At 39.8% G+C, this 18,902-nt stretch overlaps 1 protein-coding gene across 6 annotated transcripts in view; it reads left to right on the top strand.

The window, feature by feature from the left end:
• grik4 (glutamate receptor, ionotropic, kainate 4) overlaps positions 1-18,902 on the top strand; it is a 333,823-nt gene that overhangs the window by 12,779 nt on the left and 302,142 nt on the right. For 2 of the 6 annotated variants that reach the window (XM_077566646.1, XM_077566645.1), the window contains exon 2: positions 10,234-10,378. The exons of the other annotated variants lie outside the window; for them this stretch is intronic. The gene's annotated coding sequence lies outside the window, so the exon portion shown is untranslated. The remainder of the gene's footprint in view (positions 1-10,233; positions 10,379-18,902) is intronic. 6 annotated transcript variants of the gene reach the window in all.

Genomic DNA, 18,902 nt, shown 5'->3' with positions numbered 1-18,902 from the left:
CTAATCACTCATGCTTTCTTAAAAGAATGGCACACAACTTAAAGATTCACAACAAAACAAATGATCTTTTCTCACTTCTCTTCACAGACATAACAAATACAGGCGATATCGCAGCTGTCAGTCATGTCCTTTCGTAGGCGTCAGACGCGAACGCTTTGACCTCGTCACTGGGCTATTTCATACCGCCCGTCCGTCTTGAATGTTACACTCCAAGGTGCACTGATGCTGTTGCCTCAAATTGACACACATTTATTAACAGCAGTCAAACGGGCGTTCGGGTACATCGGCGTGACTTTGAAAGAAGGCCTGGCTAACTGACTCATAAAGATGGCAGAGATGTGTAATTTCCCTTTGCGCTTTGTTGACACAGATAAATAGTCTCCTTGCCGCAGTGTCGGACTCATTATTATGTTACAAGGGAGGTTTGCTTTGCACAACGGCAAATCAATAACACATTAACGTAATAAAGGATTTGCAAGTGGGCAGACAGACCTCACTCACTTTTTTTTCCTTTTTTTTTAATCGGCTATGATTAACATCTAATTTCACAGATGGCTTGAAATGCCACCAATTTGCTTTGACAATGCAAGGCGGCTTGCATGACATTGCTCTGCGGCTGCAATTATTCTGTTGCTGATGAGCATAGTTCAGTGAGCACGCAATAACTTCCTATAGATGATCCTGCTTGATACTTGTTGCCATAGCAGCCAGTCTTTACCCTCTACTTTGTCATTGTGCTGATGAGCCATTAAATCTAATGTAAGAGTCAATCAATAGCCTACTGGAAAGCAGAAAACGTACTGCCATGGTGCCTACTGTCACAAGTCATAAGATACATATGGTATACATGGTATCTGATATATGGCGTATTTGTGACACAGGTCATATGGAAGGACAGATTGATGGATAGATAACCCTAACCCGAGTTCGCTACATTGCCTCCATAACCGTAACTTCCATGCTCAACTCATTCACTCCCTGCCATTTTCACTGGAGCAACCCCCTTCACTCCCGGCTATTTTACTGGATTTTGTCTGATATTGCAATGCCCACAGAATATTGTGTTCTATTGCTGTGAGAACCTACCAAAAGAAAGATTAGTCTTTGTATCTGTTAGAATATAGTTAAGTTTCATCATTATTCATAAACACTGGGGAAAAGAGCTTTTTTCAACGTGGCCCTGGTTGATCTCTTATACTCTGCTGCCACCTGCTGGCCGTTTTTGTAATAACTACCATTGCTTTAAGCATCCTCTTCAGGTCAGAGGATTTTACTGGATTTTGACAGATTTTGCAGTGCCCACAGAATATTGTGTTCTATTGCTATAAGAACATGGAACCTACCAAAAGAAAGATTAGTCTCTTCTTTCATCAGGAAAAAAAAGGATCTTTGTATCTGTTAGAATATAGTTAAGTTTCATCATTATTCATAAACCTGTTTAAAACACTGGGGGAAATAGCTTTTTGCAACGTGGCCCTGGTTGATCTCTTATACTCTGCCGCCACCTGCTGGCCGTTTTTGTAATCACTACATTGTTTTAAGCATCAAAGCATTTTGTATGCTCTAGCATATCTCCCCCCCAATAAAAAAAACGTTTTTATACATTTTTGAGAGCAAATGAGTTAATGTGAAACCTCTATGGTGGCATCAAACAAAACACCATATACAGTGGCCGATGAATTCTGCATTCATGAGCTACATGTTTGACCCATCAAGGCCTAAAGCGCCTAGCAAAACATGCCTCGAAAACCTAAGGGTGACTTTTGAGTCAAGTTTTCCTGGAAATATATATATATATTTTTTAAATCAACAAACAAATGTTGCATCTGCGGGTATAAAACTCCAAATATATTTACCTTCCACACTGGAGCGCAGGGGTAATAACCTTGGGGGATCGAATGGTAATTATCTATCGTCCATTCCGTTACAAAGCTGTCAAAATTTTCAACATTCTCATTTTCTAAAAACAAAGACCAAGAATTGGTCAAAACAAAACAAAATAACAAATCCGTTCTCCCGGGTTTAAAGGGAGAAGCGCGGGCACGCGCTCCCGGCCTTAATGGGTTAAAAGAGGTTGCATGTATAAAGATGTAATGGTAAACACAAACTAAGACAAAAACAGCTACAAAATCCAAAGCTTGTAAAACTTCAAAAACAGTGCTGCATCCAAAACTATTTTTTGATCTGGTAGCTGATTATGTGAGCTCGGTACAGACAACTTGTACATTTTATGAACACAGATGGTATGCTGAATATGTGAGATAACGAAATGTTATTTTGGGAATGAATGACTGATGGGCAGCCCACCTTGCATCTTGCCTTTTATAGCAGCATCTCCAAAGTCAGACAAGACATGTAGGAAATACAGTACACCGGAATTTCCACCATGATCATTCTTTGCATGCTTTATTTTGGATTTGTGATTGATCATTAAAAAAAAAAAAAAAAGTAGCACTAATCTCTCTTGATAGTCAACAGTTGTGTGGCTCACCCCATCGATGCCAAATGATAATTACAATTCAACTCACTGTCACCCGGCCATGAAAAGTGAAAACGTTCAATTTCTGCGGGTTGCCGACCTCTAGTGTAACCTTGACGTAAAAGATGGGCACATCCTCGCATTAGGAAGCTGCGCTCGCACGCAGTTGAGTGGGTTGCACTTTGCTGTCAGACTGTGTTCTCGCAGCCCTCGCAGTGTCCACACACAGATACTGTATTAACTTGTCATGTGGGAAGCCAATGTGACGCACCGTGACACTTGTAGGTCAGCTGTACCGATGCTAACATACTGCAGATAAAATAACATACATCCTCCTCTTTAGATATCGCTATACCAAAACAAATGTTTATTTTTTTCCCAAATTGCCCACTCACTGCAGTGAGTTTCTATTAAGCAACCATTATTCCTTCCCCCCCAGTAGATTGATCTAATTTTCACTGTAACAGGAAAATATTTAATTCCTAATTAATTCTCCATTTTCCTTTGAGTGAGCGGGAAGTCTTAATATGGACATCGAGTCTTCAAACGAATTGTCTTGACTGATATCGCACGTCCCACAATGCACTGCATTAGCTGACGCATTGTCACAGTTGTATGTGTTTCTGAACTTGCTGAATATGTGTGTGTTAAAAAAAACTTGTTGGCAATCTGTACTCATGTTTCAGAAATGTCGTATTGGGCTGATACCAGCCGTATTTCAAGTTATTGGTACTCGTGATGGTGGCCGATAAAAGTATTGGACGTGAGAAGAATAGAAATTTGCAAATGACAAGTCCATGTAAATGCATATATATTGTAGGTCTTTTGTTTTAAAATGATGTCATTGTTTTTTATTTTAAATTTTTTTTGGGGGGGGGGTTATGGATCAAAAGTAGCAGAGGTACTGTATCGATCTGAAAAAATATATTTTTTGAATATCCCTAAAATCGATATAAGCATACTAAAACTTCTGTCGAGTAAATTTTACTCTAAACAGAGTGTATTTGGTCCCACTCTAACATTTACACTTGGAAGAGAGTAAAATATTCAGAGTACATTTTACTCAAAGTGTGTACAAGAGAATCTGCCTATCCCATGAAAAAACCTATTCAAGATTTTTCACTACCAAATTCTAAGTACATTGTGCAACAGATGGAAACAGGCATAAGTCGCATGTCCGTTTTGCGCATTTTCAGTAAATTCGCTTAAAAAATTCGAAACAATTGGATGGAAACCTGACTTACAGCCCAGGAGCCATTTGTGGCCGATCATCCAATTTTAATCGGCCTATGGCATATATTAAAAATGACATCTGCTACTAATACTTTTGTTTTACGTACGGTAGAGATTTTGTAAATATGCAAATTAAGTACTTACAATTAAACAAGTAACAACATTTCTCTTCATAACACTGTGGTGAACACAGATAAGGATATTTTTTATATATATAAGTTAACGGGAAATTAAAAACGGACATCTTACAACTGATTGCTCTTCTTTTGCATCTGAATGTCGAGATGGGATTCAGCTGCTGTTCTTTTTTTTTTTTTTTTTTTTTTTCTTTCCAGGAGAGCTCAGTATTGTTCATTCGATTTGACATCATCATTGCTCTCCTTAAAAAAATAATAATAATAAAAAAAAAAATATATATATATACATATATATATATATACATATACACACATATATATATATATATATATATATATATATATATATATATATATATATATATATATATATATATATATATATATATACTTTTTTTTTTGTATGTGGGTGAGCATGTGCATGTGCGTGCGTGCGTGTGCGTGCGTGCGTGTACTCATCAGTTCACCTAAAGCCCATTAAAAAAAAATCCCATACTAATAATATAATATAATAATAAATTGCCAAATGCAGAAACATCAGTGTAAGTTATCACGATGTAGTGGCTCTCGCTAACAGACAGAATTAAGTAACCAGAATTAGGTTAAAAAATTCTATATACGTAGACCATGTTTCTATAAATTTTGATATTTGGTTTTTATTTGAGGCAGATATTTTTTCCATTAAAATGTGATTTATGAGGAGGTTAGACCATTGGTCGATATTCAGAGTTTGTTTATTTTTCCAGTTAAGAAGAATTGTTTTTTTAGCGATAGTAAGGGCTACAAGTGTAGATTGAAATTGTTTATGTGGTAAGTCAGTTGTTGTTAGGTCACCTAGCAAACACAATTTTGGAGATAAAGGTATCCTACAGTCCAAAATAGCGGAAAGTTTTTCTAAGACTTTAGTCCAGAAATACATAACCGGAGTACATAACCATAAAGCATGAACATAAGTGTCTGTAGTGTTTTGTAAACATTGCTGTTCTACGCAGGGGCTGATACTTTCTGTTGGGTTACAGGGTCTTGGCCACCCCAAAATCTGGTAAAAATCCTAAACTATTCTATTCTATACAGATTTTGGTTTGCTTTATATATTAAAGTAAAAAAAAAAAAAAGTCCAAGTGGCCCTTGCATCCTTTTTGTGACCCTGGGAGGAAAAGGTTCGGACACCCCTGGTCTATGCTTTCACTTTCACTTTCACAATGTCTTTGTGTTGATTGACAGACACAAGTTTGGGGAATTTTGGTGGCGTCAGGTTGGCATTGACAAAGTATCCGATCTGTGTGTTGCCGCTAGAGTCACATTGATGCCGTAGATATCTTGTGCACTTTATATCAGATTGTTATCCATATTAGGAAGGAATTGTGCCAGGTGAGAGAAAATAAAATTGTGAATTGTGTCATGTGAACCATGCAGTGTATATCCAGTTTACCATTCCGCATATGTCTCATGTTACTCTAATTGGCCGGTAAGGGTCACGAGTCAACGCACACGTGCATGCCTTCGCTTTGATTGACATGCGGCAGTGCAGTAGGGAAGCAGGCAAATGGAGCGAAACTGTACCCGGCCACTTTTTAATCATGTACTCGGGCCGTGGTTGATAAGAGATGTAAGGGTGATTATGGTTCAAGGAGAACGTCCTTGCGTTCTGGGCCTTGGGATTATGTCGCTTCAACTATGTTCGGACTGGAACACATCAGTATTCAGATGGCGGCCTCCTCGGGGGGGTTACAGGAGAGATTGGGAACATGGAAAAGAGACTCACACGGCCGGGAGAACTTGAATTGAACGGCCAAGGATTGTATTTAATCAGTGAACTCATTCCATTATGATGGGTACAGTAGATGACAGTATATGTGTTAATAGCTTTTTAGATATGATGAGATTGGTCGACCTCAAATGTGTTCCCCTTTCCGTTTCTCTGTGTGAATAGAATAGCGACGGTGTTCCGGTGTAAAAGGTGCGGCAGACGCATCGAGAAGTCACTGCGTGGCCTTTTCTGATAGCTCCAAGTCAAATCATCAAAAGATAGTAGTTAACATGGCGAGATCAAAAAGGGGCCAAAAATAGGAAGCATAACCTTAGCTGGTCAAATTAACCCCTTTTGTGCCTGAGGAGGATAGTGCACCCGCAGACACAATTTTATTATGATTTTCACTGAATGGGTGGTGAATATGTGGTTAGTGTGTCTGCCTCACAGGTCTCAGTTTCGGAGTTTCAGTCTTACTGTGTGGAGTTATGGTCTTCTTGTGCACATATATATATATATATATATATATATACATACATTAATTGTGTGTCTACAACCAATTTAAATCACAAAAACAGCTACTATCATAAATGTGGCGTGAGTTTCTAGTAATGCGCCATTCATATCAAGGCAGAAATGTAAAAAAAAAAACACATCACAAATTCATTTTCAAACCAAAACAGAGTCACAGTTGCGCTCGTTCTGATGTAAATTCCTTCATCATTAGTCTGTCGACTACAAAAGGCAACGGCTTTAATAACTGTGGGAGGTCAGGGGTGGAAGCTACTGTATACGGTTTGCAAACAACGAATAGTGCTGAACAGTTGCAATTTGCCGATCAAGGTGGAAACTCAGTACTTTAGTATATTATTTCAGAAACTCAGAAAAACACAAAATGAGCCGCGAAATTCGAACAACACGTTCAAAAAAAAATACTTTGACAATCAAACAAAGCTTTCAAAGCATCAGGGTGTATAATGTCACAGGCAACTCATTTGAGACGTCCGCTCTGTGAGCATGGAAAGGATTAATTCCACATTTTGCTTTTCGTTGCCTTATGTACTAAATATCCATTCATAAACAAAATCATTCGACAAATCGCATGTAAATATGTATTGTAGCTGAACACATAACCGCAAAAATAACTGATGACGTGGATGAAGGTTTCACCTTCAGTCAAATTAGTTTTAGGGGAACAACATTTGAATAGTGCCCGCTGTCGTCCCCCTTTAAGTGTGGAAGACAGCTCCTGGCTGTACACTTTTTATTGAACTAGAGCCTCAAACACATTACTTCCTAATGAACATTTGTTTTGAAATCGTGTTTCTGAATATTGTGGTTACAGGGCTAACCAGTGAAGATTATGACGCCACCCGAACTATGAAGTTCATTCGCAGCACAATGGGAAATCAGTTTTGCATTTGTTGTTCTATTTCCCACACTGGGCCTCAGTGATAATTCATCAGAATACAATGAATCACCTTGAGGCAGACAAAAGCTGACGTCGAATAAACACCCAGACCTGCGTAAATCTCTTCTTTGCCGTTGCCCTTTCCGCCCTACCTGTCGTGATTGGTGCTGCTTGAAATTTCGTCCGCGTCTTTGATGAGCCCAAATGTGAAGAGAGCTGAAACAGTGCTGAACTGATTGCTTTAATGACCTGCATGCTCCTACTGATCCACAATATCTGACCTGCAAGGGGAAAAGAGTGCTCGGTGCTCGAAGAATATGCTTTTTAGTCTACACTTTTTAAGCACCTATTCTGCACACACACACACACACACACACACACACACACACACACACACGCACACACCTCCTCTGAGATACTTCATCATTACAGAACCATCTTTCCTGACCTTTTCCAGCAAGACATTCATAAATGCATGGGTAATTTTTCTCAATAGCCTGCATTAAGCCATCAGCGTTCTATTAAGAAATAGTGCTCCAAAATGAGTTTGGCTGAGTGTACTTGCCAGCTCCATTGCCAATAGGATTCTAATTACTTTCCTCGAAACCATGTGTAGCTGTTTTGCAAGCCTTATGTGATTTCATCCATCCATCCATTTTCTGTGGCGCTTGTCCTCATTAGGGTCTATCTCAAATGACTCTGGGCGGGAGGCGGGGTACACCCAGGACTTGTTGTCAATCACTCACAGGTTTTGTGAACATTCCTTGACAAATTAATGGAATATGTAAGAATATGTAGGAATGTTTTTTTTTTTGTGTGTTAAGTATGGCATCTCACTAATATGTATCCATCTCTTGAAAGACATTAAACCATTTTCCTACCTTTTATCAAGAGTATGTCTAACAGGCGTTTTTGGTCCGTCCGTCCGTCCGTCTTCTTCCGCTTATCCGGGGTCGGGTCGCGGGGGCAGCAGCTTTAGCAGGGAAGCCCAGACTTCCCTCTCCCCAGCCACTTCAGCCAGCTCATCCGACGGGACCCCAAGGCGTTCCCAGGACAGCCGAGAGACATAGTCTCTCCAGCGTGTCCTGGGTCGTCCCCGGGGCCTCCTGCCGGTAGGACATGCCCGGAACACCTCCCCAGGGAGGCGTCCAGGAGGCATCCGAACCAGATGCCCGAGCCACCTCAACTGGTTCCTCTCAACGTGGAGGAGCAGCGACTCGACGCTGAGTCCCTCTCGGATGACCGAGCTTCTCACCCTATCTCTAAGGGAGAGCCCGGCTACCCTGCGGAGGAAACTCATTTCGGCCGCTTGTATCCAGGATCTTGTTCTTTCGGTCACGACCCACAGCTCGTGACCATAGGTGAGGGTAGGAACGTAGATCGACCGGTAAATCGAGAGCTTTGCCTTTCGGCTCAGCTCCTTCTTCACCACAACGGACCGATACAGCGTCCGCATCACTGCAGACGCTGCACCGATCCGCCTGTCGATCTCCCGCTCTAACCTACCCTCACTCGTGAACAAGACCCCAAGATACTTGAACTCCTCCACTTGGGGCAGAACCTCCTCCCCGACCCGGAGAGGGCACTCCACCCTTTTCCGTCTGAGCGTTTTTGGTCTCTGATGCATATCTTTAGGATTTGTAGATCAAAAGAAAGTTTGGGGTGAATAACAAATTGAGTCCCACAATTTTATCAATCTTGCTTTTACCCCATTCCAATAAGGAAGCAGCTCTGGGCAATCCCAGAATATGCGCAAGTGGTTGCTAAGCATTTCACACTCTCTCCAGCGACATGTTAAAGTTATCTACAAATTTGACGAACAATAAGGACCTTGACTTCATAATCTCAGTCAAACTCCCATCCATGTGTGACTGCTAATAATGTACAAAGCCTACACATAACTTTGAGCTGTAAAAATCCGCTCAAAACCTCGGATGGCTGGAATATATCCCACCAAGATGAGAGGCACTAGCCACTAGCTAGCTCGCAAGCTAACAGGCTTAAGCGGACCCTCTCAGCCGGTGGCCAGCTTGTCCACGGCATCAGCTCCTCTCTTGGGAATTTGAATAATGATATCGAGCTGTCGTTTAAATGAAGGCATCTGTGGAAGATGCATTTTCAGAGTTTTAGCATAGCTAGCTAGCCGACTTCACTCTATAAGTGGTAGAAATGGTGCTACTAAGAATAGCTAAGTAACTTTTATGCAGTTCTTATACAGTTGGGGCCATTGTAGCCGCGTGCTGAAAAAAAAAAAACTCAGGAAAACGTAAATAGTGAAAAATAGTTTCACACTGTATCGCCACAGTTAAAAAAAAAAAACTCAGGAAAACGTAAATAGTGAAAAATAGTTTCACACTGTATCGCCACAGTTCAGTAATACAATGTTCTCAGTCTTTGCATGTTTTCAGCAATTAGCTTCAAACTATTTAAATCTCAGGATTCACAGGGTTTAAGTATAACAAATCCAGATGATGTATTTTTCACTCAACCATTGCAAGTGTAGATATAAATCAGAAGATATTTGACAAAAAAGAGTATTTAAAATTGTTTTGTATTCCTAATTGGCCTGAAGGCACCTTCACTCACCCCTACAAGCTTCTATCTTTTTGAATATTGTTCACTTTCTAGCTAGATTCAATGTGGCAAGTGCATCTTGGTAAACTCCCTTATAAAGACTGCAGAAATTACCCACAATTTATCACCAACTTTACTCCCGGATTTAATTCCCACTCACAGTACGTTCGAACTGACCAGTCCAAGGTGTAGTCTACCTTGTTTTCAAAGTCAACCGGGATAGGTTCCAACTCCCCGTGACGCTGCGCAGGCTAAACACTGATAGAAAATGGAAGGATGTATACTCGAGTGCTCTGGTGCCCCCACCGTTTATAACCGTAAACTCCTACTTCACCCTGGATAATGCAAGTCACCGCTCCATTGGTGATTTTATGCATTCAAGCATCAGGTGCAAATAATGTGTGGCGCTGAGAGCAAGGACTCATTCAGCCTGATCAGTGGGAGAATAAAAAAACGTCTTAACATCTTAACTTGCAATTCATTTCAAACATTATCAGCGGTGTTCCATCAGGTCTTTAGTGGTGTCGCAGTAGCGGCAAGTTTTCGTACACATTTTCACAGAACGCCTCCTCTGCGTATTATCATCCTAATTAACCCAATGAGTTGATTGGGTAGGAGAAGGTCTCTAAAGTTGATGAGTTTGTTGCAGGCAATTATGGTGCCCTCCTTCCTGTACGGGCGTTATCGGCTCACGGCTGTAGATTGGGATCAGCGGATGTGCAGCCTAACTGTGTGTTCTATGGAGTTGGCTATCGATTGGAGGAGTGGGAGAAGACTACCGGAATCCGCTGCAGGTGAAGATTACTGAAGCAAGTAACGTAATAGCTTCCTCACAGCCCCAAGACAAGTTATACTGTATCATTGTTTTTGTTTTCCATTGAACTTTTTGGCACCTTAAAGCGGAAGTCAACCTTAAACATTTCTTGACAATAATATGTTATATGTGACCTCACTTGTCTAAACATGGCATTCTGATTAATATTACATTTGTAGTGTATGAGTTGTGAAGCAAAATCCACCTGTTTTTAATCCATCTCAGGGGCGGCCATTTTGCTACTTGCTGTCGACTGAAGATGATATCACAGTTGCTCAGGGCTCAGGCAACGGCCAATCACAGCTCACCTGTTTACTGAAGCTGAGCTGTGATTGGTTGTTAGCTGAGCAATTGTGATGTCATTTTCACTCGACAGCAAGGGACAAAATGGCTGCCTTCTGATATTGATAAAAACTGTTGGATTTTGCTGCTTAGCCCATATTCCGCTAATGCAATATTAACCAGAATACCGTATTTAGACTAGTGGGTCTGTAAAGAACATATTAACATAATCAAGGATTTTTTTTGACTTCACCTTTAAAAAGAAATGTGTGTCAGTAAAGTTCCAGGACTGGTATCCCAAAAGGTACATTAGCATTTTCTTTCAGGTTTTTAAGTTATTATTCAAGGATCGACCCTTTTACATTACCCCTGAGATCCGACTAATTAAACTTTGGATTAATTGCATCTGGTTTGAATGCAGACATGGTGCGCCAAGATTATCATAGCAATAAATTACAGCAAATGTTTGTCCAGGCTTCTCCTTCCAGGATTTTCATTGTACTCCGAAGCTTTATTAGTGAGGTCACAGCACACCATCTCTGTGTGCGATTGCTCCTCTGGCCCTCTGGGAAACACACTGTGTTATATGGAGGGCATTTGGCCAAGTTGTATTAAAACAGGAATCACGTTTAACGAAGGAAAATGCATTATAGGTCAGGTGCAGCGGCCGGGTGCTCTCTGGGGACACGCACGCACATACACACACACTCTTCATCCAGGGATGTTGAGGAATACTCCTCTGTGTTCACAAAGGCAACAAACGTGCACTAAACCTCGTCTGGCATGACCCGCTGCAATAAAAAGTGGAGTGAATACGATGCGATGGTGGAAATAATCAAACAAGGTTATGGTGTGTGAAGTATGATTAATTACCCAGAAAGACGGTTGCTTTTTATTCCGCTATAGAGGCAAACCCAGCCTCCTTTTTTTTCCTGACTCGATAAAAAAAACACCATGAGAGTTTGCACAATGTATCAGTGATTATACTTAAGGGATTGTATTGTCTGTTGGAGTGGATCAAGCGTGAGCTCTTTGCACTTGTTCTCTTTATGAGCTGTGATATTACTGTGCAAACGGTGTCTTTTTTTTTTCCACAGCTGTGCTCGTGCTACAGTAATTGTTCATTGAAAAGGATGTTGTGTGGTAATCAATTGGTAATGCTATTCGGTAACACGATAGACTCAAATTAGAAGCTAATCCAGACATAGTAAAATATACGACATTTCAAGCAGTTTTTTTTTTTTTTACAGCCGTGTAAGGATATGTTATGTTGCACAAGAACACAAGTAAAATCGGAAGTGTAAATTTAACTCCCACAGTGTTAAATTTAACACTTTGCCTCAGTTTATATAGTTCTTACCAGTTAAATTTACACTTCCAAAAGGGTAAAAATGTATTTCATTGAAATACTCATTCAAATTACGACACCCATAGTGTTATTATTTGACACATAACTTTTTAGACTTTAACACTTTATCAGTGTTATTTTTCACATTATCAGTGTTATTTCTTAACACTTGAAAGTGTTATTTCCTTTCATTTTTTGGGTGTTAATTTATCAGTTTTGTTGTTACTTTTAACCATAAAGTGTTATATTAATTCCTTAATTTTCCTTAATTTCTTACAGTTTTAGTGTTCTTGACAAGTTTTTATTTTCCAACTCAAATGGAGAAAGTGGGACTTGAACCTAGTACCTAGCACTTGGGGGACAACAACACTAACGAGTACGCCACGAGAGTACATCGCCGCAACATTATTTCTTGTAATTCAGTTCCCGCACGAAATACCAATTGCCGGTACGGCAAAATATCCACTTTTAGTTTTACAGAAAACGTAAACTTTTTGGTTTGTCTCACACGCTTTTTCTACGTTAACTCATGAACAAAATAATTCAAGAACTGTATAATTTCATCTTTAATTTATAAAACCGAATTATCCAGACCTAGAGTTGTCCTTAAAATCCAGGGGGAAAACGTAGCTGCCTGGCAAGAAAAAAGAGCCCGGATGCAGAAGGTAACTCAATTAGTTTGACTCGCTGAAATAACACCACCCATAGAGCTTTTTCTTCACTGTGAGTGTTCAAATAACACCCAAATCAACACCCAGTAATTCAAAATAATTACCACTAGATTTTTAACTCAATTTAACACTACAGAATTTGCTGTGAAGACAGTAATTACCTTACCGTTTTTCTTTTCTTCATTTTGTAGCCTTGAAGTGGTTTTCATACAAATATTTACGCTAATTATCACATTTTGAGATTATGAAAGAACTAGTTGGTGCAGTGGTGAAAGAATATGTCATTACACAGTCCGTACTGTTTCTCCACTGGCTTTTTTCATATTTAAAAGGATGGTGGGGGTGGCATGGCTCAGTGGTAGAGTGGTTCTCTCCTATCTGTGAGGTTGTGGGTTCGATCAAAGCGCTTTTGGGCACCATATAGTGTAGTTAAAGTCCTATATCCGTAGAGGTTCAGCTACCATTTAAAACCAAGAAGTGTTTTTCTTCACTTTGAGTCAATATCACTATTCGTGATTTATCAAATAATATAGAAATGAGCAAAATCAGAATGCTCAACTTTCGGCGAATGCTTTATGACCTCCATTGAAAGACTTAAACCTGCTTCAGTCGGTGCTCAGTCCGTGTATTTTTTCAGGGTTTTGTCTCATAAAACACTTCCCGAAAAGTGGGCATCCGTCAGTGACGGGCTGATGTAACGATAGTTTCACCCACTTCTAAAATATCATAATAAAATTAAGAAGAAAAAAAAATTAGGAATCCACAAGTGTGTATCTATTACTATCCCTCCATTGAAGATAGACAAAATGTTGATCATTAGAGAAGTGTGTGAAGTGATTCTAGTAAGGACCCAAGGTCCTCCTTCATTAGGATTATTGATCCTTTTACTACACTGGGTTAGAATGGGAATACATTTTTTGCCATAGGAACGAAACTCAATTGTACACCAAAGACCCCCGTAATGCTGAAGCACGGGCATTAAGTACATCATTGCCAGGAAAATATATTGTGTCTGCTTGAGCATCAATGAAATAGCTTGCACCTTTTTACTCTAACAACTGTGTGCTCAATAAAAGCGGACCCATTTTGCTTCCTAACGACTAACCCTAAGTTTGGGGAAGTCTACCATAGACTGTACTCAAATTGATTTTCATCGTTCAGCCCAACCAGGGCTCCAGGCTTTTTTTTTCTTTTTTTTTTTTCTTACTAGAAGCGCAGTGGCCCCTAACATGAATTTTTAGGGGAAAGTATCAAATTTAAGGCTGCTATATTTGCATTCCCAGAAAGAATTATAGGCTAAATGACGAAAAAGAAACGAGCAAATTTACTGATTGCACATGTGCGAGTAGATGAAAAATTTACTTGCACTGTCACAAAAATTTGGGGACAAAATGTCACTAGACTGAACATCCCATTAGCCAGCCAAGTGCATTAATGTATGCGCCGTCATAATGAAGAGACTCCACATTTTGCTTTCACAGTTTCATTTGTCCTTGAATGTATTTGAGATGTTTTCTATATGTGGCCGCTTTTTAGATCCGCCTGATTACATCAACCAAATGCTTCATCCTCACTTAGGCTGTACTGTAGCTCCACAAATAGGCGGACAATGTGACCTGTGCTGTAGATCAAAGAGCTGAACTGCTGTTTGGGGACAGGGTCCTGTCCGCCTGACTGGACTTCATTTTTCTCCATTTAGCCCCCATCTTACACCTGTAATAGGGTGGTGGTCCACATGAATGCTCACAGGACCGTTGGGATAATAAAACTGCTTTGTCATTAACGATGCAAGTTAACAGATTGGCGCTGCCGTTTTAGAAAAATGACCCTTGGCATTTCCTCTTGTCAGACGCAATGACAATTTTTAATGAAAATACAAATGAGGCTTTCACTGGCCTTTTGAAGGCTTGGGTGTGCTTCACTCACTTTCCTTCAAGTTCTAATTCGGGGCTCAAAACAGATGGTCATCATGGTAATGCAAATCTGTTCTAACTATCGCCGACATTCATCAAGTTAGACACTTTCAAGCTATGATTGTTGTCATAAGTTTGTGATTAAATTAGTTGATACCAGAGCTGCAACACTGTAGTTCTTTTGCTGCTCTTTTGTGATAAGAACCAACAGTAAAAAAAAAAAAAGCACTGTGTCTAACTTGCACATACGCTAGTATGACTACCAAGAGTAGTGAATCATGCCTCTGGGTGGGTGAGCAATGTTGTAGTCTTTCGTTCGGACAATGCACACAGGTCGTAAAATCAGGAGCAAATAACAGACATGTTGTGTTTAAATGCCTGGAAATATTGTGGTTCCGGTTGAGCTCATGCCAGCTTTGCACTCGGCAACTAGTTGTAAACATGCAAATGTTAATCAGGGAGGGGCGATTTAAATTCTGGGGGGCGGGGGGCGGGGGTCACACAGTTTTTTCAGTGCCACTCGGGGTTCACATAGGAGATCGGATTTCCTAACCAGATGCATGACAAAAATGCCATTTAGGATTTGGACAAAATATTTGCACGTGCAAAATTTGTGCTTTTTGATTTCATAATACATTTATCAATATGTTTCAATGCATGTTTAAAAGAAAATTAAGTATTACTAACTAAGCTCAATGTCTGCCAACTAGTGATGACAACTTAAAACTACAATTAATGCATATTAGCATATATATATATATATATATATATATATATATATATATATATATATATATATATTTATTTGCACCCCCCCTCAGTATTTTTTTTAATATTTCCTTTTTTACCATTGATTTCTTTCCATATTTATCTCTGCTTTTCATAAGAAACCTATACTGAATCTTCATCAGCATTTTCTGAGGAAATTTTTGGGTTTGTAAAAAAAGTACAATGCAATGCAATAGATTGTTTCTTCGTCTCTATCTTCTGTCATCATAATTGTATGCTTGATCTGACCTTGCCAGATTCCGTTATACTGGTAAGAAGCCAACCATGGATTTGTTAAAACACCGATTAAATGGGTTGTTTGATGATGAAATCACAAACATGATAGTCCATATATGGGATAAAAAAAAACGGCTTTAATGTTTTTAAATACAATATATAATGTTTTTAATGTCTCAAATACAAATGACGCTGTTATTGCCGAGGCTTTTTTTTTCCCCAGAGTAGCTGCATGGCGAATAACCTTTTTTAATGGATCCCTGCAATGGGCCTCATTGTTGACAGGACTCCTGATGTACAAGGTTTCATTGAAGGTCAGAGTTCTATGCACTCCAGAGCTCGTGCCATGGTGATGATGAGGTAAATATGTTTTCAACTGGCAGTGTGACTAGTGGAAGGTTATCTTGCATGCAAGTAAATGGATCTTTTAGCCATTTTGATGAAAACATACCTTGTACATTCATGGTTCGTGATTTCTGTGCTGCTTCAACCTGCCCTTGGTTTTGGGGGCTTTGTGACCCTGCAACCACACATGACAAAAACAAACATGAACCAAGTGTTTTCCGCGTTTTTTCCATATGTGTTACTACGCAACAAACGCAGCTGTCTGGTTGGAATTGGATAACTAGCAGTCTGGGCCACGTGCCTGGGATTGTGGGAGTATTGATTGAATTGACTTTGCAGCCGGGACTCCACAGAGTCACGCTGTGAACCGGATCTTGACAGAAAATGGAAGGAGTGAGGGGGTAGTGTCACAAGTGGTATGAAAAACGTCACGGTTCAACTCATGACATTGGAGTGATTACCATCAAAGACAGATGGGAGGTGTTTTCCAAATAAACAAGTACATAATTAGATTGCTATTACCATTGAGCATCGTTTTGTCTTGTGTCACACGGCGGTTCAGTCATGATTGTTTCATGTGATATCTCTGTTTACGCTCATCTCAGTCCTCCCTCTATGAGGGTCCGTTCGTCACTGCTCGCAGCTTTATCTGGAATCCTACCGCTCGGCACGCCAAGCTTGCTCCCCATTTAATACCTCACTGCAGTTTGTCTTCCGAGGGTCCCTCCCCTTTGCCTCGCCCCTGTCTTATTCACCCCGTACACCCAAACAAATGGCTCCTTAAAACATTCCTTCCTACTGCTATCCTGTCATGTTTTTGGCTGCCGTGTTTCCAAGCTTGGTGTTGTTCAGTAACTGTGCTCTGTATTTACACTTAATGATTAGCATAAGCCCTTAAAAGTCATTGAGTAATTACATGTCTTCTATCCTGTTCTTTTCCTTAAAATAGAAACTCACTTTTGTCTCTTAGCCCGTGCCAGCTATATTTAATTTATTTAGCACTTTTAATTTTAAAGAAAGACCGCTATATCCCATTATGCCATTTTGCCTTGCATGACATTAATGGCAATTTTCTATTTACTAATTGATCATAAAATCCTTCGTCACGAGAACCGATAACTTGAAATCAGAGATGGCCACGTCAATGAATTTTGAGCGTCAACAGACAGGACAACTTCTGTCATCGTCAATCCGTCAATATTCCAAGCCGAACCAATTTGTAATCATTCCTTGGCAAATTGGTCATCCGACAATGTTTCCGTCAGTCCTCATTTGTCAGGAATATGCCGTAAGGCCTAAATCCATACTGACCCAGTTATTGATTATTACATTGACAAAAGAAATACCACTTCTGGCAATGCTTAATCTGTCAATTCTTCTAAATTACCCGTCAACTGTTAATCGTCAACAAAATGGGCATCAATCATTGATTGACTTGTCCTCAATATTGGCAGTATGCCCACCTCTGCTTCAAGTCCTGGTATGCTACTAGTACTTGCCCGTGCCTACTTATGTACTCCGTAGATGTACGGTGTACAGTACATATATTTATTTTATTAATCTATTGCAGCCCAATTAATGTATGTCGTTTTATGCCTCTCTTATGGTCAAAAGAGACTTCACACATATTTCCAGCACCCTGACACACACACACACACACACACACACACACACACTAAGCCTCAACCATTCACGTTTGGCAAACAGGCAAGCAAAACAGCGCTTCACAGCTCAACAGACTAGAAGCTCATTCAAAATGTCGGCCTTATTTTCTTTCATTAAAATTAACTGTAACTAAGCTGTGCATTACTTCACAGCAAAAATGCAAATTTTGTTCTAGCGTATTTGTGTTTTTAAACCTTCACAACTGGCTGAGGATAGAACTTTTACTGCTTTGATTCAAACGGTCCAATACACTTATACCATATAATAAATGAAAATAAACATTGATACCTTAGGCATTTCCAGTGACCCTGATAGCCAAAATTAATTGTCTTTCCTTGGAGCATAACAATATTATTGTAACACACCACTGCACAATACTTTGTCTGTGTAGTTGCACTAATATCAGCCACTGGCAGGAATTCATCTTATGTCTTACCCTCCGTGTCTGCAAAAGTCCCTGAGACTCTACCACTTTCAGACTTACACAAATATTGTTTTCCATAACATCCAAATGTTGATTTCGAATGTATTTACATGACATGGCCTTGTTGCAGGTAACCTCCTTTTATAGTCGTAACCGAAAACCTAGTATTTATCCGCCAACACACAACCTTGCAAAGCAGTTTATAGCTCCAGCTGTGGCCAATTTGCACACTCCAATATAAATCAGATACTAGTTTGAAGACGTCTTATTTGATCTTTAAAATGTTTGTCACGAGAAGATTTTAATGATACTAAAACTCTTAACGAAACTGCTTCTCAAGCCGGTATTTCAACGGCATGCTTATCAGTACTTTTGTTGGGTCCCACCTTAGGTACAAGCTGTGTTTTTTTCAAACTGACAATGACTGTGGCATTCACACTGCACTGACAGCTTTATTATGTACTGTAATGGCAATAACGGCAAAACAAAAAAACAAACCGACGGATGCTGAAATCTCTATCTGGCTGCATTAATACTGGACACCACGCCTTCCCAGCAGTGCTCGTAACCCTTCACAGAAACCTGCTGGCTCAGGTCGTGCTGACTCACCCCTCACAGCGTGGGAGCAGAGAGTGATGGTTTTAGTCAGGCATCAGAAGAGATGGATATCGGCTCCATTTTGCTACATTTTAGCAGCATTAGGAAGTTATTGATGAAGCATTATGTTCAGCCACGTTATCTTAGTTATGATGGTATAAATATTTTAAGTAAAATGAATTAAAAAAAAACGGTTGACTTGTTTGGTTTTTTCCTGCCAAACTCTACCTTCTCCTATAAGGTTTCATTTACTT

Source organism: Vanacampus margaritifer, chromosome 5, assembly GCF_051991255.1.
Source record: "Vanacampus margaritifer isolate UIUO_Vmar chromosome 5, RoL_Vmar_1.0, whole genome shotgun sequence".
NCBI classification, from domain to species: domain Eukaryota; kingdom Metazoa; phylum Chordata; class Actinopteri; order Syngnathiformes; family Syngnathidae; genus Vanacampus; species Vanacampus margaritifer.
This window is presented reverse-complemented; position numbering and strand designations above follow the sequence as displayed.